The following is a 24,767-nucleotide window of genomic DNA, read 5'->3' as shown; positions in this document are numbered from 1 at the left end:
TACTCACTGTGCCTGTATATAGGGCTACAGAAACTCACTGTGCCTGTATATAGGGCTACAGATACTCACTGTGCCTGTATATAGGGCTACAGATACTCACTGTGCTGTATATAGGGCTACAGATACTCACTGTGCCAGTATATAGAGCTACAGATACTCACTGTGCTGTATATAGAGCTACAGATACTCACTGTGCTGTATATAGGACTACAGATACTCACTGTGCTGTATATAGGGCTACAGATACTCACTGTGCCTGTATATAGAGCTACAGATACTCACTGTGCCTGTATATAGGGCTACAGATACTCACTGTGCTGTATATAGGGCTACAGATACTCACTGTGCCTGTATATAGGACTACAGATACTTACTGTGCCTGTATATAGGGCTACAGATACTCACTGTGCTGTATATAGGGCTACAGATACTCACTGTGCTGTATATAGAGCTACAGATACTCACTGTGCCTGTATATAGAGCTACAGATACTCACTGTGCTGTATATAGAGCTACAGATACTCACTGTGCCTGTATATAGAGCTACAGATACTCACTGTGCTGTATATAGGGCTACAGATACTCACTGTGCCTGTATATAGGGCTACAGATACTCACTGTGCCTGTATATAGAGCTGCAGATACTCACTGTGCTGTATATAGAGCTACAGATACTCACTGTGCTGTATATAGGGCTACAGATACTCACTGTGCCTGTATATAGGACTACAGATACTCACTGTGCCTGTATATAGGGCTACAGATACTCACTGTGCTGTATATAGGGCTACAGATACTCACTGTGCCTGTATATAGGGCTACAGATACTCACTGTGCCTGTATATAGGGCTACAGATACTCACTGTGCCTGTATATAGGACTACAGATACTCACTGTGCCTGTATATAGGGCTACAGATACTCACTGTGCCTGTATATAGGGCTACAGATACTCACTGTGCTGTATATAGGGCTACAGATACTCACTGTGCCTGTATATAGGACTACAGATACTCACTGTGCCTGTATATAGGGCTACAGATACTCACTGTGCTGTATATAGGGCTACAGATACTCACTGTGCCTGTATATAGGGCTACAGATACTCACTGTGCTGTATAAAGAGCTACAGATACTCACTGTGCTGTATATAGGACTACAGATACTCACTGTGCTGTATATAGAGCTACAGATACTCACTTTGCTGTATATAGGGCTACAGATACTCACTGTGCCTGTATATAGGACTACAGATACTCACTGTGCCTGTATATAGGGCTACAGATACTCACTGTGCTGTATATAGGGCTACAGATACTCACTGTGCTGTATATAGAGCTACAGATACTCACTGTGCCTGTATATAGGGCTACAGATACTCACTGTGCCTGTATATAGGGCTACAGATACTCACTGTGCCTGTATATAGAGCTACAGATACTCACTGTGCTGTATATAGGGCTACAGATACTCACTGTGCCTGTATATAGGGCTACAGATACTCACTGTGCTGTATATAGGACTACAGATACTTACTGTGCTGCATATAGAGCTACAGATACTCACTGTGCCTGTATATAGAGCTACAGATACTCACTGTGCTGTATATAGAGCTACAGATACTTACTGTGCCTGTATATAGAGCTACAGATACTCACTGTGCTGTATATAGAGCTACAGATACTCACTGTGCTGTATATAGGGCTACAGATACTCACTGTGCCTGTATATAGGGCTACAGATACTCACTGTGCCTGTATATAGAGCTGCAGATACTCACTGTGCTGTATATAGAGCTACAGATACTCACTGTGCCTGTATATAGGGCTACAGATACTCACTGTGCCTGTATATAGGGCTAGAGATACTCACTGTGCTGTATAAAGAGCTACAGATACTCACTGTGCTGTATATAGGACTACAGATACTCACTGTGCTGCATATAGAGCTACAGATACTCACTGTGCCTGTATATAGGGCTACAGATACTCACTGTGCCTGTATATAGGGCTACAGATACTCACTGTGCTGTATATAGAGCTACAGATACTCACTGTGCTGTATATAGAGCTACAGATACTCACTGTGCCTGTATATAGGACTACAGATACTCACTGTGCTGTATATAGGACTACAGATACTCACTGTGCTGTATATAGGTCTACAGATACTCACTGTGCTGTATATAGAGCTACAGATACTCACTGTGCTGTATATAGAGCTACAGATACTCACTGTGCCTGTATATAGGACTACAGATACTCACTGTGCTGTATATAGGACTACAGATACTCACTGTGCTGTATACAGAGCTACAGATACTCACTGTGCCTGTATATAGAGCTACAGATACTCACTGTGCCTGTATATAGAGCTACAGATACTCACTGTGCTGTATATAGAGCTACAGATACTCACTGTGCCTGTATATAGAGCTACAGATACTCACTGTGCTGTATATAGGGCTACAGATACTCACTGTGCTGTATATAGAGCTACAGATACTCACTGTGCTGTATATAGAGCTACAGATACTCACTGTGCTGTATATAGAGCTACAGATACTCACTGTGCTGTATATAGAGCTACAGATACTCACTGTGCTGTATATAAGGTTACAGATACTCACTGTGCCTGTATATAGGGCTACAGATACTCACTGTGCCTGTATATAGGGTTACAGATACTCACTGTGCTGTATATAGAGCTACAGATACTCACTGTGCCTGTATATAGGGCTACAGATATTCACTGTGCTGTATATAGAGCTACAGATACTCACTGTGCTGTATATAGAGCTACAGATACTCACTGTGCCTGTATATAGGGCTACAGATACTCACTGTGCTGTATATAGAGCTACAGATACTCACTGTGCCTGTATATAGGACTACAGATACTCACTGTGCTGTATATAGAGCTACAGATACTCACTGTGCTGTATATAGGGCTACAGATACTCACTGTGCCTGTATATAGGGCTACAGATACTCACTGTGCTGTATATAGAGCTACAGATACTCACTGTGCCTGTATATAGAGCTATAGATATTCACTGTGCCTGTATATAGAGCTACAGATACTCACTGTGCCTGTATATAGAGCTACAGATACTCACTGTGCTGTATATAGGTCTACAGATACTCACTGTGCCTGTATATAGAGCTACAGATACTCACTGTGCTGTATATAGGGCTACAGATACTCACTGTGCTGTATATAGAGCTACAGATACTCACTGTGCCTGTATATAGGGCTACAGATACTCACTGTGCTGTATATAGGACTACAGATACTCACTGTGCCTGTATACAGGGCTACAGATACTCACTGTGCCTGTATATAGAGCTACAGATACTCACTGTCCCTGTATATAGAGCTACAGATACTCACTGTGCCTGTATATAGAGCTACAGATACTCACTGTCCCTGTATATAGAGCTACAGATACTCACTGTGCCTGTATATAGGACTACAGATACTCACTGTGCCTGTATATAGGGCTACAGATACTCACTGTGCCTGTATATAGGACTACAGATACTCACTGTGCTGTATATAGAGCTACAGATACTCACTGTGCCTGTATATAGGGCTACAGATACTCAATGTGCCTGTATATAGGGCTACAGATACTCACTGTGCCTGTATATAGGGCTACAGATACTCACTGTGCTGTATATAGAGCTACAGATACTCACTGTGCTGTATATAGAGCTACAGATACTCACTGTGCTGTATATAGGACTACAGATACTCACTGTGCTGTATATAGGTCTACAGATACTCACTGTGCTGTATATAGAGCTACAGATACTCACTGTGCTGTATATAGAGCTACAGATACTCACTGTGCTGTATATAGAGCTACAGATACTCACTGTGCTGTATATAGGGTTACAGATACTCACTGTGCCTGTATATAGGGCTACAGATACTCACTGTGCCTGTATATAGGGTTACAGATACTCACTGTGCTGTATATAGAGCTACAGATACTCACTGTGCCTGTATATAGAGCTACAGATACTCACTGTGCCTGTATATAGAGCTACAGATACTCACTGTGCTGTATATAGGTCTACAGATACTCACTGTGCCTGTATATAGAGCTACAGATACTCACTGTGCTGTATATAGGGCTACAGATACTCACTGTGCTGTATATAGAGCTACAGATACTCACTGTGCTGTATATAGGGCTACAGATACTCACTGTGCTGTATATAGAGCTACAGATACTCACTGTGCTGTATATAGGGCTACAGATACTCACTGTGCTGTATATAGGACTACAGATACTCACTGTGCCTGTATATAGGGCTACAGAAACTCACTGTGCCTGTATATAGGTCTACAGATACTCACTGTGCCTGTATATAGAGCTACAGATACTCACTGTGCTGTATATAGGGCTACAGATACTCACTGTGCTGTATATAGAGCTACAGATACTCACTGTGCCTGTATATAGGGCTACAGATACTCACTGTGCTGTATATAGGACTACAGATACTCACTGTGCCTGTATATAGAGCTACAGATACTCACTGTGCTGTATATAGGGCTACAGATACTCACTGTGCTGTATATAGGACTACAGATACTCACTGTGCCTGTATATAGAGCTACAGATACTCACTGTGCCTGTATATAGAGCTACAGATACTCACTGTGCCTGTATATAGAGCTACAGATACTCACTGTGCTGTATATAGGACTACAGATACTCACTGTGCCTGTATATAGGGCTACAGATACTCACTGTGCCTGTATATAGAGCTACAGATACTCACTGTGCTGTATATAGAGCTACAGATACTCACTGTGCTGTATATAGGGCTACAGATACTCACTGTGCTGTATATAGAGCTACAGATACTCACTGTGCTGTATATAGAGCTACAGATACTCACTGTGCTGTATATAGGGCTACAGATACTCACTGTGCTGTATATAGAGCTACAGATATTCACTGTGCTGTATATAGAGCTACAGATACTCACTGTGCTGTATATAGGACTACAGATACTCACTGTGCCTGTATATAGAGCTACAGTTACTCACTTTGCCTGTATATAGGGCTACAGATACTCACTGTGCTGTATATAGAGCTACAGATACTCACTTTGCCTGTATATAGAGCTACAGATACTCACTGTGCCTGTATATAGAGCTACAGATACTCACTGTGCCTGAATAAAGAGCTACAGATACTCACTGTGCTGTATATAGGGCTACAGATACTCACTGTGCTGTATATAGAACTACAGATACTCACTGTGCTGTATATAGGGCTACAGATACTCACTGTGCCTGTATATAGGGCTACAGATACTCACTGTGCCTGTATATAGGGCTACAGATACTCACTGTGCTGTATATAGAGCTACAGATACTCACTGTGCTGTATATAGGGCTACAGATACTCACTGTGCTGTAATATAGGACAACAGATACTCACTGCGCTGTATATAGAGCTACAGATACTCACTGTGCTGTATATAGAGATACAGATACTCACTGTGCCTGTATAAAGAGCTACAGATACTCACTGTGCTGTATATAGAGCTACAGATACTCACTGTGCCTGTATATAGAGCTACAGATACTCACTGTGCTGTATATAGAGCTACAGATACTCACTGTGCTGTATATAGAGCTACAGATACTCACTGTGCCTGTATATAGGGCTACAGATACTCACTGTGCCTGTATATAGGGCTACAGATACTCACTGTGCTGTATATAGAGCTACAGATACTCACTGTGCTGTATATAGGGCTACAGATACTCACTGTGCTGTAATATAGGACAACAGATACTCACTGCGCTGTATATAGAGCTACAGATACTCACTGTGCTGTATATAGAGATACAGATACTCACTGTGCCTGTATAAAGAGCTACAGATACTCATTGTGCTGTATATAGAGCTACAGATACTCACTGTGCCTGTATATAGGGCTACAGATACTCACTGTGCTGTATATAGGGCTACAGATACTCACTGTGCCAGTATATAGGGCTACAGATACTCACTGTGCCTGTATATAGGACTACAGATACTCACTGTGCTGTATATAGGGTTACAGATACTCACTGTGCTGTATATAGGGTTACAGATACTCACTGTGCTGTATATAGAGCTACAGATACTCACTGTGCCTGTATATAGGACTACAGATACTCACTGTGCTGTATATAGGACTACAGATACTCACTGTGCAGTATATAGAGCTACAGATACTCACTGTGCTGTATATAGGACTACAGATACTCACTGTGCCTGTATATAGAGCTACAGTTACTCACTTTGCCTGTATATAGGGCTACAGATACTCACTGTGCTGTATATAGGGCTACAGATACTCACTGTGCCTGAATAAAGAGCTACAGATACTCACTGTGCCTGTATATAGGACTACAGATACTCACTGTGCTGTATATAGAACTACAGATACTCACTGTGCCTGTATATAGGACTACAGATACTCACTGTGCTGTATATAGGGCTACAGATACTCACTGTGCTGTATATAGAACTACAGATACTCACTGTGCTGTATATAGGGCTACAGATACTCACTGTGCCTGTATATAGGGCTACAGATACTCACTGTGCCTGTATATAGGGCTACAGATACTCACTGTGCTGTATATAGAGCTACAGATACTCACTGTGCTGTATATAGGGCTACAGATACTCACTGTGCTGTAATATAGGACAACAGATACTCACTGCGCTGTATATAGAGCTACAGATACTCACTGTGCTGTATAAAGAGCTACAGATACTCACTGTGCTGTATATAGGGCTACAGATACTCATTGTGCTGTATATAGAGCTACAGATACTCACTGTGCCTGTATATAGGGCTACAGATACTCACTGTGCCAGTATATAGGGCTACAGATACTCACTGTGCCTGTATATAGGACTACAGATACTCACTGTGCTGTATATAGGGTTACAGATACTCACTGTGCTGTATATAGGGTTACAGATACTCACTGTGCTGTATATAGGGTTACAGATACTCACTGTGCTGTATATAGGGCTACAGATACTCACTGTGCGTGTATATAGGGCTACAGATACTCACTGTGCTGTATATAGAGCTACAGATACTCACTGTGCTGTATATAGAGCTACAGATACTCACTGTGCCTGTATATAGAGCTACAGATACTCACTGTGCCGGTATATAGGGCTACAGATACTCACTGTGCTGTATATAGGGCTACAGATACTCACTGTGCCTGTATATAGGTCTACAGATACTCACTGTGCTGTATATAGGGCTACAGATACTCACTGTGCCTGTATATAGGTCTACAGATACTCACTGTGCTGTAATATAGGACAACAGATACTCACTGCGCCTGTATATAGAGCTACAGATACTCACTGTGCTGTATATAGAGCTACAGATACTCACTGTGCCTGTATATAGGGCTACAGATACTCACTGTGCCTGTATATAGGGCTACAGATACTCACTGTGCCTGTATATAGGGCTACAGATACTCACTGTGCTGTATATAGAGCTACAGATACTCACTGTGCTGTATATAGGGCTACAGATACTCACTGTGCTGTAATATAGGACAACAGATACTCACTGCGCTGTATATAGAGCTACAGATACTGACTGTGCTGTATATAGGGATACAGATACTCACTGTGCCTGTATAAAGAGCTACAGATACTCACTGTGCTGTATATAGGGCTACAGATACTCATTGTGCTGTATATAGAGCTACAGATACTCACTGTGCCTGTATATAGGGCTACAGATACTCACTGTGCTGTATATAGAGCTACAGATACTCACTGTGCTGTATATAGGACTACAGATACTCACTGTGCCTGTATATAGGGCTACAGATACTCACTGTGCCTGTATATAGGGCTATAGATACTCATTGTGCTGTATATAGAGCTACAGATACTCACTGTGCTGCATATAGGGATACAGATACTCACTGTGCCTGTATAAAGAGCTACAGATACTCACTGTGCTGTATATAGAGCTACAGATACTCACTGTGCCTGTATATAGGGCTACAGATACTCACTGTGCTGTATATAGAGCTACAGATACTCACTGTGCCTGTATGTAGGGCTACAGATACTCACTGTGCTGTATATAGAGCTACAGATACTCACTGTGCTGTATATAGGGCTACAGATACTCACTGTGCTGTATATAGGGATACAGATACTCACTGTGCCTGTATAAAGAGCTACAGATACTCACTGTGCTGTATATAGGGCTACAGATACTCACTGTGCTGTATATAGAGCTACAGATACTCACTGTGCTGTATATAGGACTACAGATACTCACTGTGCCTGTATATAGGGCTACAGATACTCACTGTGCTGTATATAGAGCTACAGATACTCACTGTGCCAGTATATAGGGCTACAGATACTCACTGTGCTGTATATAGGGATACAGATACTCACTGTGCCTGTATAAAGAGCTACAGATACTCACTGTGCTGTATATAGAGCTACAGATACTCACTGTGCTGTATATAGGGCTACAGATACTCATTGTGCTGTATATAGAGCTACAGATACTCACTGTGCCTGTATATAGGGCTACAGATACTCACTGTGCTGTATATAGGGATACAGATACTCACTGTGCCTGTATAAAGAGCTACAGATACTCACTGTGCTGTATATAGGGCTACAGATACTCATTGTGCTGTATATAGAGCTACAGATACTCACTGTGCCTGTATATAGGGCTACAGATACTCACTGTGCTGTATATAGAGCTACAGATACTCACTGTGCTGTATATAGGACTACAGATACTCACTGTGCCTGTATATAGGGCTACAGATACTCACTGTGCTGTATATAGAGCTACAGATACTCACTGTGCCAGTATATAGAGCTACAGATACTCACTGTGCCTGTATATAGGGCTACAGATACTCACTGTGCTGTATATAGAGCTACAGATACTCACTGTGCCTGTATATAGGACTACAGATACTCACTGTGCTGTATATAGGGTTACAGATACTCACTGTGCTGTATATAGGGTTACAGATACTCACTGTGCTGTATATAGGGTTACAGATACTCACTGTGCTGTATATAGGGCTACAGATACTCACTGTGCGTGTATATAGGGCTACAGATACTCACTGTGCTGTATATAGGACTACAGATACTCACTGTGCCTGTATATAGGGCTACAGATACTCACTGTGCTGTATATAGAGCTACAGATACTCACTGTTCTGTATATAGAGCTACAGATACTCACTGTGCCTGTATATAGAGCTACAGATACTCACTGTGCTGTATATAGGGCTACAGATACTCACTGTGCCTGTATATAGAGCTACAGATACTCACTGTGCCTGTATATAGAGCTACAGATACTCACTGTGCTGTATATAGAGCTACAGATACTCACTGTGCCTGTATATAGGTCTACAGATACTCACTGTGCTGTATATAGAGCTACAGATACTCACTGTGCTGTATATAGGGCTACAGATACTCACTGTGCTGTAATATAGGACAACAGATACTCACTGCGCTGTATATAGAGCTACAGATACTGACTGTGCTGTATATAGGGATACAGATACTCACTGTGCCTGTATAAAGAGCTACAGATACTCACTGTGCTGTATATAGGGCTACAGATACTCATTGTGCTGTATATAGAGCTACAGATACTCACTGTGCCTGTATATAGGGCTACAGATACTCACTGTGCTGTATATAGAGCTACAGATACTCACTGTGCTGTATATAGGACTACAGATACTCACTGTGCCTGTATATAGGGCTACAGATACTCACTGTGCTGTATATAGGGATACAGATACTCACTGTGCCTGTATAAAGAGCTACAGATACTCACTGTGCTGTATATAGAGCTACAGATACTCACTGTGCTGTATATAGGGCTACAGATACTCATTGTGCTGTATATAGAGCTACAGATACTCACTGTGCCTGTATATAGAGCTACAGATACTCACTGTGCTGTATATAGGGCTACAGATACTCACTGTGCTGTATATAGGGATACAGATACTCACTGTGCCTGTATAAAGAGCTACAGATACTCACTGTGCTGTATATAGGGCTACAGATACTCATTGTGCTGTATATAGAGCTACAGATACTCACTGTGCCTGTATATAGGGCTACAGATACTCACTGTGCTGTATATAGAGCTACAGATACTCACTGTGCTGTATATAGGACTACAGATACTCACTGTGCCTGTATATAGGGCTACAGATACTCACTGTGCTGTATATAGAGCTACAGATACTCACTGTGCCAGTATATAGAGCTACAGATACTCACTGTGCCTGTATATAGGGCTACAGATACTCACTGTGCTGTATATAGAGCTACAGATACTCACTGTTCTGTATATAGAGCTACAGATACTCACTGTGCCTGTATATAGAGCTACAGATACTCACTGTGCCGGTATATAGGGCTACAGATACTCACTGTGCTGTATATAGGGCTACAGATACTCACTGTGCCTGTATATAGGGCTACAGATACTCACTGTGCTGTATATAGAGCTACAGATACTCACTGTTCTGTATATAGAGCTACAGATACTCACTGTGCTGTATATAGGACTACAGATACTCACTGTGCCTGTATATAGAGCTACAGATACTCACTGTGCCGGTATATAGGGCTACAGATACTCACTGTGCTGTATATAGGGCTACAGATACTCACTGTGCCTGTATATAGAGCTACAGATACTCACTGTGCCTGTATATAGAGCTACAGATACTCACTGTGCTGTATATAGAGCTACAGATACTCACTGTGCCTGTATATAGGTCTACAGATACTCACTGTGCCTGTATATAGGACTACAGATACTCACTGTGCTGTATATAGAGCTACAGATACTCACTGTGCTGTATATAGGGATACAGATACTCACTGTGCCTGTATAAAGAGCTACAGATACTCACTGTGCTGTATATAGGGCTACAGATACTCATTGTGCTGTATATAGAGCTACAGATACTCACTGTGCCTGTATATAGGGCTACAGATAATCACTGTGCTGTATATAGGGCTACAGATACTCACTGTGCCAGTATATAGGGCTACAGATACTCACTGTGCCTGTATATAGAGCTACAGATACCCACTGTGCCTGTATATAGGACTACAGATACTCACTGTGCCTGTATATAGGTCTACAGATACTCACTGTGCCTGTATATAGGACTACAGATACTCACTGTGCTGTATATAGAGCTACAGATACTCACTGTGCTGTATATAGGGATACAGATACTCACTGTGCCTGTATAAAGAGCTACAGATACTCACTGTGCTGTATATAGAGCTACAGATACTCACTGTGCCTGTATATAGGGCTACAGATAATCACTGTGCTGTATATAGGGCTACAGATACTCACTGTGCCAGTATATAGGGCTACAGATACTCACTGTGCCTGTATATAGAGCTACAGATACCCACTGTGCCTGTATATAGGACTACAGATACTCACTGTGCCTGTATATAGGTCTACAGATACTCACTGTGCCTGTATATAGGACTACAGATACTCACTGTGCTGTATATAGAGCTACAGATACTCACTGTGCTGTATATAGGGATACAGATACTCACTGTGCCTGTATAAAGAGCTACAGATACTCACTGTGCTGTATATAGAGCTACAGATACTCACTGTGCTGTATATAGGGATACAGATACTCACTGTGCCTGTATAAAGAGCTACAGATACTCATTGTGCTGTATATAGAGCTACAGATACTCACTGTGCCTGTATATAGGGCTACAGATAATCACTGTGCTGTATATAGGGCTACAGATACTCACTGTGCCAGTATATAGGGCTACAGATACTCACTGTGCCTGTATATAGAGCTACAGATACCCACTGTGCCTGTATATAGGACTACAGATACTCACAGTGCCTGTATATAGGGCTACAGATACTCACTCTGCTGTATATAGAGCTACAGATACTCACTGTGCTGTATATAGGGCTACAGATACTCACTGTGCCTGTATATAGAGCTACAGATACTCACTGTGCCTGTATATAGAGCTACAGATACTCACTGTGCCGGTATATAGGGCTACAGATACTCACTGTGCTGTATATAGAGCTACAGATACTCACTGTGCTGTATATAGAGCTACAGATACTCACTGTGCTGTATATAGGACTACAGATACTCACTGTGCCTGTATATAGGGCTACAGATACTCACTGTGCCTGTATATAGGTCTACAGATACTCACTGTGCCTGTATATAGGTCTACAGATACTCACTCTGCTGTATATAGAGCTACAGATACTCACTGTGCTGTATATAGGACTACAGATACTCACTGTGCCTGTATATAGAGCTACAGATACTCACTGTGCCGGTATATAGGGCTACAGATACTCACTGTGCTGTATATAGGGCTACAGATACTCACTGTGCTGTATATAGGACTACAGATACTCACTGTGCTGTATATAGGTCTACAGATACTCACTGTGCTGTATATAGGGCTACAGATACTCAATGTGCCTGTATATAGAGCTACAGATACTCACTGTGCTGTATATAGAGCTACAGATACTCACTGTGCTGTATATAGGGCTACAGATACTCACTGTGCCTGTATATAGGGCTACAGATACTCACTGTGCTGTATATAGAGATACAGATACTCACTGTGCCTGTATATAGAGCTACAGATACTCACTGTGCCTGTATATAGGGCTACAGATACTCACTGTGCCTGTATATAGGGCTACAGATACTCACTGTGCTGTATATAGGGCTACAGATACTCACTGTCCCTGTATATAGGGCTACAGATACTCACTGTGCCTGTATGTAGGGCTACAGATACTCACTGTGCCTGTATATAGAGCTACAGTTACTCACTGTGCCTGTATATAGGGCTACAGATAGTCACTGTGCCTGTATATAGGGTTACAGATACTCACTGTGCCTGTATATAGAGCTACAGATACTCACTGTGCTGTATATAGGGCTACAGATACTCACTGTGCCTGTATATAGAGCTACAGGTACTCACTGTGCTGTATATAGAGCTAAAGATACTCACTGTGCTGTATATAGAGCTACAGATACTCACTGTGCCTGTATATAGAGCTACAGATACTCACTGTGCTGTATATAGGGCTACAGATACTCACTGTGCCTGTATATAGAGCTACAGATACTCACTGTGCTGTATATAGAGCTAAAGATACTCACTGTGCTGTATATAGAGCTACAGATACTCACTGTGCCTGTATATAGAGCTACAGATACTCACTGTGCCTGTATATAGAGCTACAGATACTCACTGTGCCTGAATATAGAGCTACAGATACTCACTGTGCCTGTATATAGGGCTACAGATACTCACTGTGCTGTATATAGAGCTACAGATACTCACTGTGCTGTATATAGAGCTACAGATACTCACTGTGCTGTATATAGAGCTACAGATACTCACTGTGCCTGTATATAGAGCTACAGATACTCACTGTGCTGTATATAGAGCTACAGATACTCACTGTGCCTGTATATAGGACTACAGATACTCACTGTGTCTGTATATAGGGCTACAGATACTCACTGTGCTGTATATAGGTCTACAGATACTCACTGTGTCTGTATATAGAGCTACAGATACTCACTGTGCCTGTATATAGAGCTACAGATACTCACTGTGCTGTATATAGAGCTACAGATACTCACTGTGTTGTATATAGAGCTACAGATACTCACTGTGCCTGTATATAGAGCTACAGATACTCACTGTGCTGTATATAGGGCTACAGATACTCACTGTGCCTGTATATAGAGCTACAGATACTCACTGTGCTGTATATAGAGCTACAGATACTCACTGTGCTGTATATAGAGCTACAGATACTCACTGTGCTGTATATAGAGCTACAGATACTCACTGTGCCTGTATATAGGACTACAGATACTCACTGTGTCTGTATATAGGGCTACAGATACTCACTGTGCTGTATATAGGTCTACAGATACTCACTGTGTCTGTATATAGAGCTACAGATACTCACTGTGCCTGTATATAGAGCTACAGATACTCACTGTGCTGTATATAGAGCTACAGATACTCAATGTGTTGTATATAGAGCTACAGATACTCACTGTGCCTGTATATAGAGCTACAGATACTCACTGTGCTGTATATAGGGCTACAGATACTCACTGTGCCTGTATATAGAGCTACAGATACTCACTGTGCTGTATATAGAGCTACAGATACTCACTGTGCTGTATATAGAGCTACAGATACTCACTGTGCTGTATATAGAGCTACAGATACTCACTGTGCCTGTATATAGAGCTACAGATACTCACTGTGCCTGTATATAGGACTACAGATACTCACTGTGCCTGTATATAGGGCTACAGATACTCACTGTGCCTGTATATAGAGCTACAGATACTCACTGTGCCTGTATATAGAGCTACAGATACTCAATGTGCTGTATATAGAGCTACAGATACTCACTGTGCCTGTATATAGGGCTACAGATACTCACTGTGCTGTATATAGAGCTACAGATACTCACTGTGCCTGTATATAGGGCTACAGATATTCACTGTGCTGTATATAGAGCTACAGATACTCACTGTGCTGTATATATGACTACAGATACTCACTGTGCCTGTATATAGGGCTACAGATACTCACTGTGCTGTATATAGGGCTACAGATACTCACTGTGCTGTATATAGAGCTACAGATACTCACTGTGCTGTATATAGGACTACAGATACTCACTGTGCCTGTATATAGGGCTACAGATACTCACTGTGCTGTATATAGGGCTACAGATACTCACTGTGCCTGTATATAGGGCTACAGATACTCACTGTGCTGTATATAGAGCTACAGATACTCACTGTGCCTGTATATAGAGCTACAGATACTCACTGTGCTGTATATAGAGCTACAGATACTCACTGTGCTGTATATAGAGCTACAGATACTCACTGTGCTGTATATAGAGCTACAGATATTCACTATGCTGTATATAGGTCTACAGATACTCACTGTGCTGTATATAGAGCTACACATACTCACTGTGCCTGTATACAGGACTACAGATACTCACTGTGCTGTATATAGAGCTACAGATACTCACTGTGCCTCTATATAGGGCTACAGATACTCACTGTGCTGTATATAGAGCTACAGATACTCAATGTGCTGTATATAGAGCTACAGATACTCACTGTGCCTGTATATAGGGCTACAGATACTCACTGTGCTGTATATAGAGCTACAGATACTCACTGTGCCTGTATATAGGGCTACAGATACTCACTGTGCTGTATATAGAGCTACAGATACTCACTGTGCTGTATATAGAGCTACAGATACTCACTGTGCCTGTATATAGGGCTACAGATATTCACTGTGCTGTATATAGAGCTACAGATACTCACTGTGCCTCTATATAGGGCTACAGATACTCACTGTGCTGTATATAGAGCTACAGATACTCAATGTGCTGTATATAGAGCTACAGATACTCACTGTGCCTGTATATAGGGCTACAGATATTCACTGTGCTGTATATAGAGCTACAGATACTCACTGTGCTGTATATAGGACTACAGATACTCACTGTGCCTGTATATAGGGCTACAGATACTCACTGTGCTGTATATAGGGCTACAGATACTCACTGTGCTGTATATAGAGCTACAGATACTCACTGTGCCTGTATATAGAGCTACAGATACTCACTGTGCCTGTATATAGAGCTACAGATACTCACTGTGCTGTATATAGAGCTACAGATACTCACTGTGCTGTATATAGAGCTACAGATACTCACTGTGCTGTATATAGAGCTACAGATATTCACTATGCTGTATATAGAGCTACAGATACTCACTGTGCCTGTATATAGAGCTACAGATACTCACTGTGCCTGTATATAGAGCTACAGATACTCACTGTGCTGTATATAGAGCTACAGATACTCACTGTGCCTGTATACAGGACTACAGATACTCACTGTGCTGTATATAGAGCTACAGATACTCACTGTGCCTGTATATAGGGTTAGGGATACTCACTGTGCTGTATATAGAGCTACAGATACTCACTGTGCCTGTATATAGGGTTAGGGATACTCACTGTGCTGTATATAGAGCTACAGATACTCACTGTGTCTGTATATAGGGTTAGGGATACTCACTGTGCTGTATATAGAGCTACAGATACTCACTGTGCCTGTATATAGAGCTACAGATACTCACTGTGCCTGTATATAGAGTTACAGATACTCACTGTGCTGTATATAGGTCTACAGATACTCACTGTGCTGTATATAGAGCTACAGATACTCACTGTGCCTGTATATAGGACTACAGATACTCACTGTGCCTGTATATAGAGCTACAGATACTCACTGTGCCTGTATATAGAGCTACAGATACTCACTGTGCTGTATATAGAGCTACAGATACTCACTGTGCCTGTATATAGAGCTACAGATACTCACTGTGCTGTATATAGAGCTACAGATACTCACTGTGCCTGTATATAGAGCTACAGATACTCACTGTGCCTGTATATAGAGCTACAGATACTCACTGTGCTGTATATAGAGCTACAGATACTCACTCTGCCTGTATATAGAGCTACAGATACTCACTGTGCTGTATATAGAGCTACAGATACTCACTGTGCCTGTATATAGGGCTACAGATACTCACTGTGCCTGTATATAGGGCTACAGATACTCACTGTGCTGTATATAGGACTACAGATACTCACTGTGCCTGTATATAGGGCTACAGATACTCACTGTGCTGTATATAGAGCTACAGATACTCACTGTGCCTGTATATAGAGCTACAGATACTCACTGTGCCTGTATATAGGGCTACAGATACTCACTGTGCTGTATATAGAGCTACAGATACTCACTGTGCTGTATATAGAGCTACAGATACTCACTGTGCTGTATATAGAGCTACAGATACTCACTGTGCTGTATATAGAGCTACAGATACTCACTGTGCTGTATATAGGACTACAGATACTCACTGTGCCTGTATATAGGACTACAGATACTCACTGTGCTGTATATAGAGCTACAGATACTCACTGTGCTGTATATAGGACTACAGATACTCACTGTGCCTGTATATAGGACTACAGATACTCACTGTGCTGTATATAGGACTACAGATACTCACTGTGCCTGTATATAGGGCTACAGATACTCACTGTGCCTGTATATAGAGCTACAGATACTCACTGTGCTGTATATAGGGCTACAGATACTCACTGTGCCTGTATATAGAGCTACAGATACTCACTGTGCCTGTATATAGAGCTACAGATACTCACTGTGCTGTATATAGAGCTACAGATACTCACTGTGCCTGTATATAGGGCTACAGATACTCACAGTGCCTGTATATAGAGCTACAGATACTCACTGTGCTGTATATAGGACTACAGATACTCACTGTGCCTGTATATAGGGCTACAGATACTCACTGTGCTGTATATAGGGCTACAGATACTCACTGTGCTGTATATAGGGCTACAAATACTCACTCTGCCTGTATATAGGGCTACAGATACTCACTGTTCTGTGTATAGGGCTACAGATACTCACTGTGCTGTATATAGGGCTACAGATACTCACTGTGCTGTATATAGGGCTACAGATACTCACTGTGCTGTATATAGGGCTACAGATACTCACTGTGCCTGTATATAGGTCTACAGATACTCACTGTGCCTGTATATAGGGTTACAGATACTCACTGTGCCTGTATATAGGGCTACAGATACTCACTGTGCTGTATATAGGGCTACAGATACTCACTGTGCCTGTATATAGGTCTACAGATACTCACTGTGCCTGTATATAGGGTTACAGATACTCACTGTGCCTGTATATAGGTCTACAGATACTCACTGTGCCTGTATATAGGGTTACAGATACTCACTGTGCCTGTATATAGGGCTACAGATACTCACTGTGCCTGTATATAGAGCTACAGATACTCACTGTGCTGTATATAGGACTACAGATACTCACTGTGCCTGTATATAGGACTACAGATACTCACTGTGCTGTATATAGGGCTACAGATACTCACTGTGCTGTATATAGGACTACAGATACTCACTGTGCCTGTATATAGGGCTACAGATACTCACTGTGCTGTATATAGAACTACAGATACTCACTGTGCCTGTATATAGAGCTACAGATACTCACTGTGCCTGTATATAGGACTACAGATACTCACTGTGCCTGTATATAGGGCTACAGATACTCACTGTGCTGTATATAGAACTACAGATACTCACTGTGCTGTATATAGGACTACAGATACTCACTGTGCCTGTATATAGGGCTACAGATACTCACTGTGCTGTATATAGGACTACAGATACTCACTGTGCCTGTATATAGGGCTACAGATACTCACTGTGCCTGTATATAGAGCTACAGATACTCACTGTGCTGTATATAGAGCTACAGATACTCACTGTGCCTGTATATAGGGCTACAGATACTCACTGTGCCTGTATATAGAGCTACAGATACTCACTGTGCTGTATATAGGACTACAGATACTCACTGTGCTGTATATAGAGCTACAGATACTCACTGTGCTGTATATAGAGCTACAGATACTCACTGTGCCTGTATATAGGGCTACAGATACTCACTGTGCCTGTATATAGAGCTACAGATACTCACTGTGCTGTATATAGGACTACAGATACTCACTGTGCCTGTATATAGAGCTACAGATACTCACTGTGCCTGTATATAGAGCTACAGATACTCACTGTACTGTATATAGGGCTACAGATACTCACTGTGCCTGTATATAGGGCTACAGATACTCACTGTGCTGTATATAGGACTACAGATACTCACTGTGCCTGTATATAGGGCTACAGATACTCACTGTGCCTGTATATAGGGCTACAGATACTCACTGTGCCTGTATATAGGGCTACAGATACTCACTGTGCTGTATATAGAGCTACAGATACTCACTGTGCCTGTATATAGGGCTACAGATACTCACTGTGCCTGTATATAGGGCTACAGATACTCACTGTGCTGTATATAGAACTACAGATACTCACTGTGCTGTATATAGGACTACAGATACTCACTGTGCCTGTATATAGGACTACAGATACTCACTGTGCTGTATATAGGGCTACAGATACTCACTGTGCTGTATATAGAGCTACAGATACTCACTGTGCTGTATATAGGGCTACAGATACTCACTGTGCCTGTATATAGGACTACAGATACTCACTGTGCTGTATATAGGGCTACAGATACTCACTGTGCTGTATATAGAGCTACAGATACTCACTGTGCTGTATATAGGGCTACAGATACTCACTGTGCCTGTATATAGAGCTACAGATACTCACTGTGCTGTATATAGAGCTACAGATACTCACTGTGCTGTATATAGAGCTACAGATACTCACTGTGCTGTATATAGGGCTACAGATACTCACTGTGCCTGTATATAGAGCTACAGATACTCACTGTGCTGTATATAGAGCTACAGATACTCACTGTGCCTGTATATAGAGCTACAGATACTCACTGTGCTGTATATAGGACTACAGATACTCACTGTGCCTGTATATAGGGCTACAGATACTCACTGTGCTGTATATAGGGCTACAGATACTCACTGTGCTGTATATAGGGCTAGAAATACTCACTCTGCCTGTATATAGGGCTACAGATACTCACTGTTCTGTGTATAGGGCTACAGATACTCACTGTGCTGTATATAGGGCTACAGATACTCACTGTGCTGTATATAGGGCTACAGATACTCACTGTGCTGTATATAGGGCTACAGATACTCACTGTGCCTGTATATAGGTCTACAGATACTCACTGTGCCTGTATATAGGGTTACAGATACTCACTGTGCCTGTATATAGAGCTACAGATACTCACTGTGCTGTATATAGGACTACAGATACTCACTGTGCCTGTATATAGGGCTACAGATACTCACTGTGCTGTATATAGGGCTACAGATACTCACTGTGCTGTATATAGGACTACAGATACTCACTGTGCCTGTATATAGGGCTACAGATACTCACTGTGCTGTATATAGAACTACAGATACTCACTGTGCCTGTATATAGAGCTACAGATACTCACTGTGCCTGTATATAGGAATACAGATACTCACTGTGCTGTATATAGAACTACAGATACTCACTGTGCCTGTATATAGGACTACAGATACTCACTGTGCCTGTATATAGAGCTACAGATACTCACTGTGCCTGTATATAGGGCTACAGATACTCACTGTGCCTGTATATAGAGCTACAGATACTCACTGTGCCTGTATATAGGACTACAGATACTCACTGTGCCTGTATATAGGACTACAGATACTCACTGTGCCTGTATATAGGACTACAGATACTCACTGTGCCTGTATATAGAGCTACAGATACTCACTGTGCCTGTATATAGGACTACAGATACTCACTGTGCCTGTATATAGGACTACAGATACTCACTGTGCCTGTATATAGGACTACAGATACTCACTGTGCCTGTATATAGGACTACAGATACTCACTGTGCCTGTATATAGGACAACAGATACTCACTGTGCCTGTATATAGGACTACAGATACTCACTGTGCCTGTATATAGAGCTACAGATACTCACTGTGCCTGTATATAGGGCTACAGATACTCACTGTGCCTGTATATAGAGCTACAGATACTCACTGTGCCTGTATATAGGACTACAGATACTCACTGTGCCTGTATATAGGACTACAGATACTCACTGTGCTGTATATAGAGCTACAGATACTCACTGTGCTGTATATAGAGCTACAGATACTCACTGTGCTGTATATAGAGCTACAGATACTCACTGTGCTGTATATAGAGCTACAGATACTCACTGTGCTGTATATAGAGCTACAGATACTCACTGTGCTGTATATAGAACTACAGATACTCACTGTGCTGTATATAGGGCTACAGATACTCACTGTGCCTGTATATAGGACTACAGATACTCACTGTGCCTGTATATAGAGCTACAGATACTCACTGTGCCTGTATATAGAGCTACAGATACTCACTGTGCCTGTATATAGGGCTACAGATACTCACTGTGCCTGTATATAGGGCTACAGATACTCACTGTGCCTGTATATAGGGCTACAGATACTCACTGTGCTGTATATAGGGCTACAGATACTCACTGTGCTGTATATAGGGCTACAAATACTCACTCTGCCTGTATATAGGACTACAGATACTCACTGTGCTGTATATAGGGCTACAAATACTCACTGTGCCTGTATATAGAGCTACAGATACTCACTGTGCCTGTATATAGGGCTACAGATACTCACTGTGCCTGTATATAGGGCTACAGATACTCACTGTGCCTGTATATAGGGCTACAGATACTCACTGTGCTGTATATAGGGCTACAGATACTCACTGTGCTGTATATAGGGCTACAGATACTCACTGTGCCTGTATATAGGACTACAGATACTCACTGTGCCTGTATATAGAACTACAGATACTCACTGTGCCTGTATATAGGACTACAGATACTCACTGTGCCTGTATATAGAACTACAGATACTCACTGTGCCTGTATATAGAACTACAGATACTCACTGTGCTGTATATAGGGCTACAGATACTCACTGTGCTGTATATAGGGCTACAGATACTCACTCTGCCTGTATATAGGGCTACAGATACTCACTGTGCCTGTATATAGGGCTACAGATACTCACTGTGCCTGTATATAGAGCTACAGATACTCACTGTGCCTGTATATAGGGCTACAGATACTCACTGTGCCTGTATATAGGACTACAGATACTCACTGTGCCTGTATATAGAACTACAGATACTCACTGTGCTGTATATAGGGCTACAGATACTCACTGTGCTGTATATAGGGCTACAGATACTCACTCTGCCTGTATATAGGGCTACAGATACTCACTGTGCCTGTATATAGAGCTACAGATACTCACTGTGCCTGTATATAGGGCTACAGATACTCACTGTGCCTGTATATAGAGCTACAGATACTCACTGTGCTGTATATAGGGCTACAGATACTCACTCTGCCTGTATATAGGGCTACAGATACTCACTGTGCTGTATATAGGGCTACAGATACTCACTCTGCCTGTATATAGGGCTACAGATACTCACTGTGCCTGTATATAGAGCTACAGATACTCACTGTGCCTGTATATAGGACTACAGATACTCACTGTGCCTGTATATAGAGCTACAGATACTCACTGTGCCTGTATATAGGGCTACAGATACTCACTGTGCTGTATATAGGACTACAGATACTCACTGTGCTGTATATAGGACTACAGATACTCACTGTGCCTGTATATAGGACTACAGATACTCACTGTGCCTGTATATAGGGCTACAGATACTCACTGTGCTGTATATAGGACTACAGATACTCACTGTGCCTGTATATAGAGCTACAGATACTCACTGTGCCTGTATATAGGGCTACAGATACTCACTGTGCTGTATATAGGACTACAGATACTCACTGTGCCTGTATATAGGGCTACAGATACTCACTGTGCCTGTATATAGGGCTACAGATACTCACTGTGCCTGTATATAGGGCTACAGATACTCACTGTGCTGTATATAGGACTACAGATACTCACTGTGCCTGTATATAGGGCTACAGATACTCACTGTGCTGTATATAGAACTACAGATACTCACTGTGCCTGTATATAGAGCTACAGATACTCACTGTGCCTGTATATAGGACTACAGATACTCACTGTGCCTGTATATAGGGCTACAGATACTCACTGTGCTGTATATAGGAACTACAGATACTCACTGTGCCTGTATATAGGGCTACAGATACTCACTGTGCCTGTATATAGGACTACAGATACTCACTGTGCCTGTATATAGGGCTACAGATACTCACTGTGCTGTATATAGAACTACAGATACTCACTGTGCCTGTATATAGGACTACAGATACTCACTGTGCCTGTATATAGGGCTACAGATACTCACTGTGCTGTATATAGAGCTACAGATACTCACTGTGCCTGTATATAGGACTACAGATACTCACTGTGCCTGTATATAGGGCTACAGATACTCACTGTGCTGTATATAGGACTACAGATACTCACTGTGCCTGTATATAGGGCTACAAATACTCACTGTGCTGTATATAGAGCTACAGATACTCACTGTGCCTGTATATAGGGCTACAGATACTCACTGTGCTGTATATAGGACTACAGATACTCACTGTGCCTGTATATAGGGACTACAGATACTCACTGTGCCTGTATATAGGGCTACAGATACTCACTGTGCCTGTATATAGGGCTACAGATACTCACTGTGCTGTATATAGAGCTACAGATACTCACTGTGCCTGTATATAGGGCTACAGATACTCACTGTGCTGTATATAGGACTACAGATACTCACTGTGCCTGTATATAGGACTACAGATACTCACTGTGCCTGTATATAGGGCTACAGATACTCACTGTGCTGTATATAGGACTACAGATACTCACTGTGCCTGTATATAGGGCTACAAATACTCACTGTGCTGTATATAGAGCTACAGATACTCACTGTGCCTGTATATAGGGCTACAGATACTCACTGTGCTGTATATAGGACTACAGATACTCACTGTGCCTGTATATAGGACTACAGATACTCACTGTGCCTGTATATAGGGCTACAGATACTCACTGTGCCTGTATATAGGACTACAGATACTCACTGTGCCTGTATATAGGGCTACAAATACTCACTGTGCTGTATATAGACTACAGATACTCACTGTGCCTGTATATAGGGCTACAGATACTCACTGTGCTGTATATAGAACTACAGATACTCACTGTGCCTGTATATAGGGCTACAGATACTCACTGTGCCTGTATATAGGGCTACAGATACTCACTGGTGCCTGTATATAGGGCTACAGATACTCACTGTCCTGTATATAGGTCTACAGATACTCACTGTGCCTGTATATAGGGCTACAGATACTCACTGTGCCTGTATATAGGGCTACAGATACTCACTGTCCTGTATATAGAGCTACAGATACTCACTGTGCCTGTATATAGGGCTACAGATACTCACTGTGCTGTATATAGAGCTACAGATACTCACTGTGCTGTATATAGGGCTACAGATACTCACTGTGCCTGTATATAGGACTACAGATACTCACTGTGCTGTATATAGGACTACAGATACTCACTGTGCTGTATATAGGACTACAGATACTCACTGTGCTGCATATAGAGCTACAGATACTCACTGTGCCTGTATATAGGGCTACAAATACTCACTGTGCTGTATATAGAGCTACAGATACTCACTGTGCTGTATATAGGACTACAGATACTCACTGTGCCTGTATATAGGACTACAGATACTCACTGTGCCTGTATATAGGGCTACAGATACTCACTGTGCCTGTATATAGGGCTACAAATACTCACTGTGCTGTATATAGAGCTACAGATACTCACTGTGCTGTATATAGGGCTACAGATACTCACTGTGCTGTATATAGGACTACAGATACTCACTGTGCCTGTATATAGGA

Source organism: Phyllobates terribilis, unplaced genomic scaffold (genome assembly GCF_046119375.1).
Source record: "Phyllobates terribilis strain yellow unplaced genomic scaffold, ASM4611937v1 Scaffold_12__6_contigs__length_324123572, whole genome shotgun sequence".
Lineage (NCBI taxonomy): Eukaryota > Metazoa > Chordata > Amphibia > Anura > Dendrobatidae > Phyllobates > Phyllobates terribilis.
Note: the sequence above shows the minus strand (reverse complement) of the source record.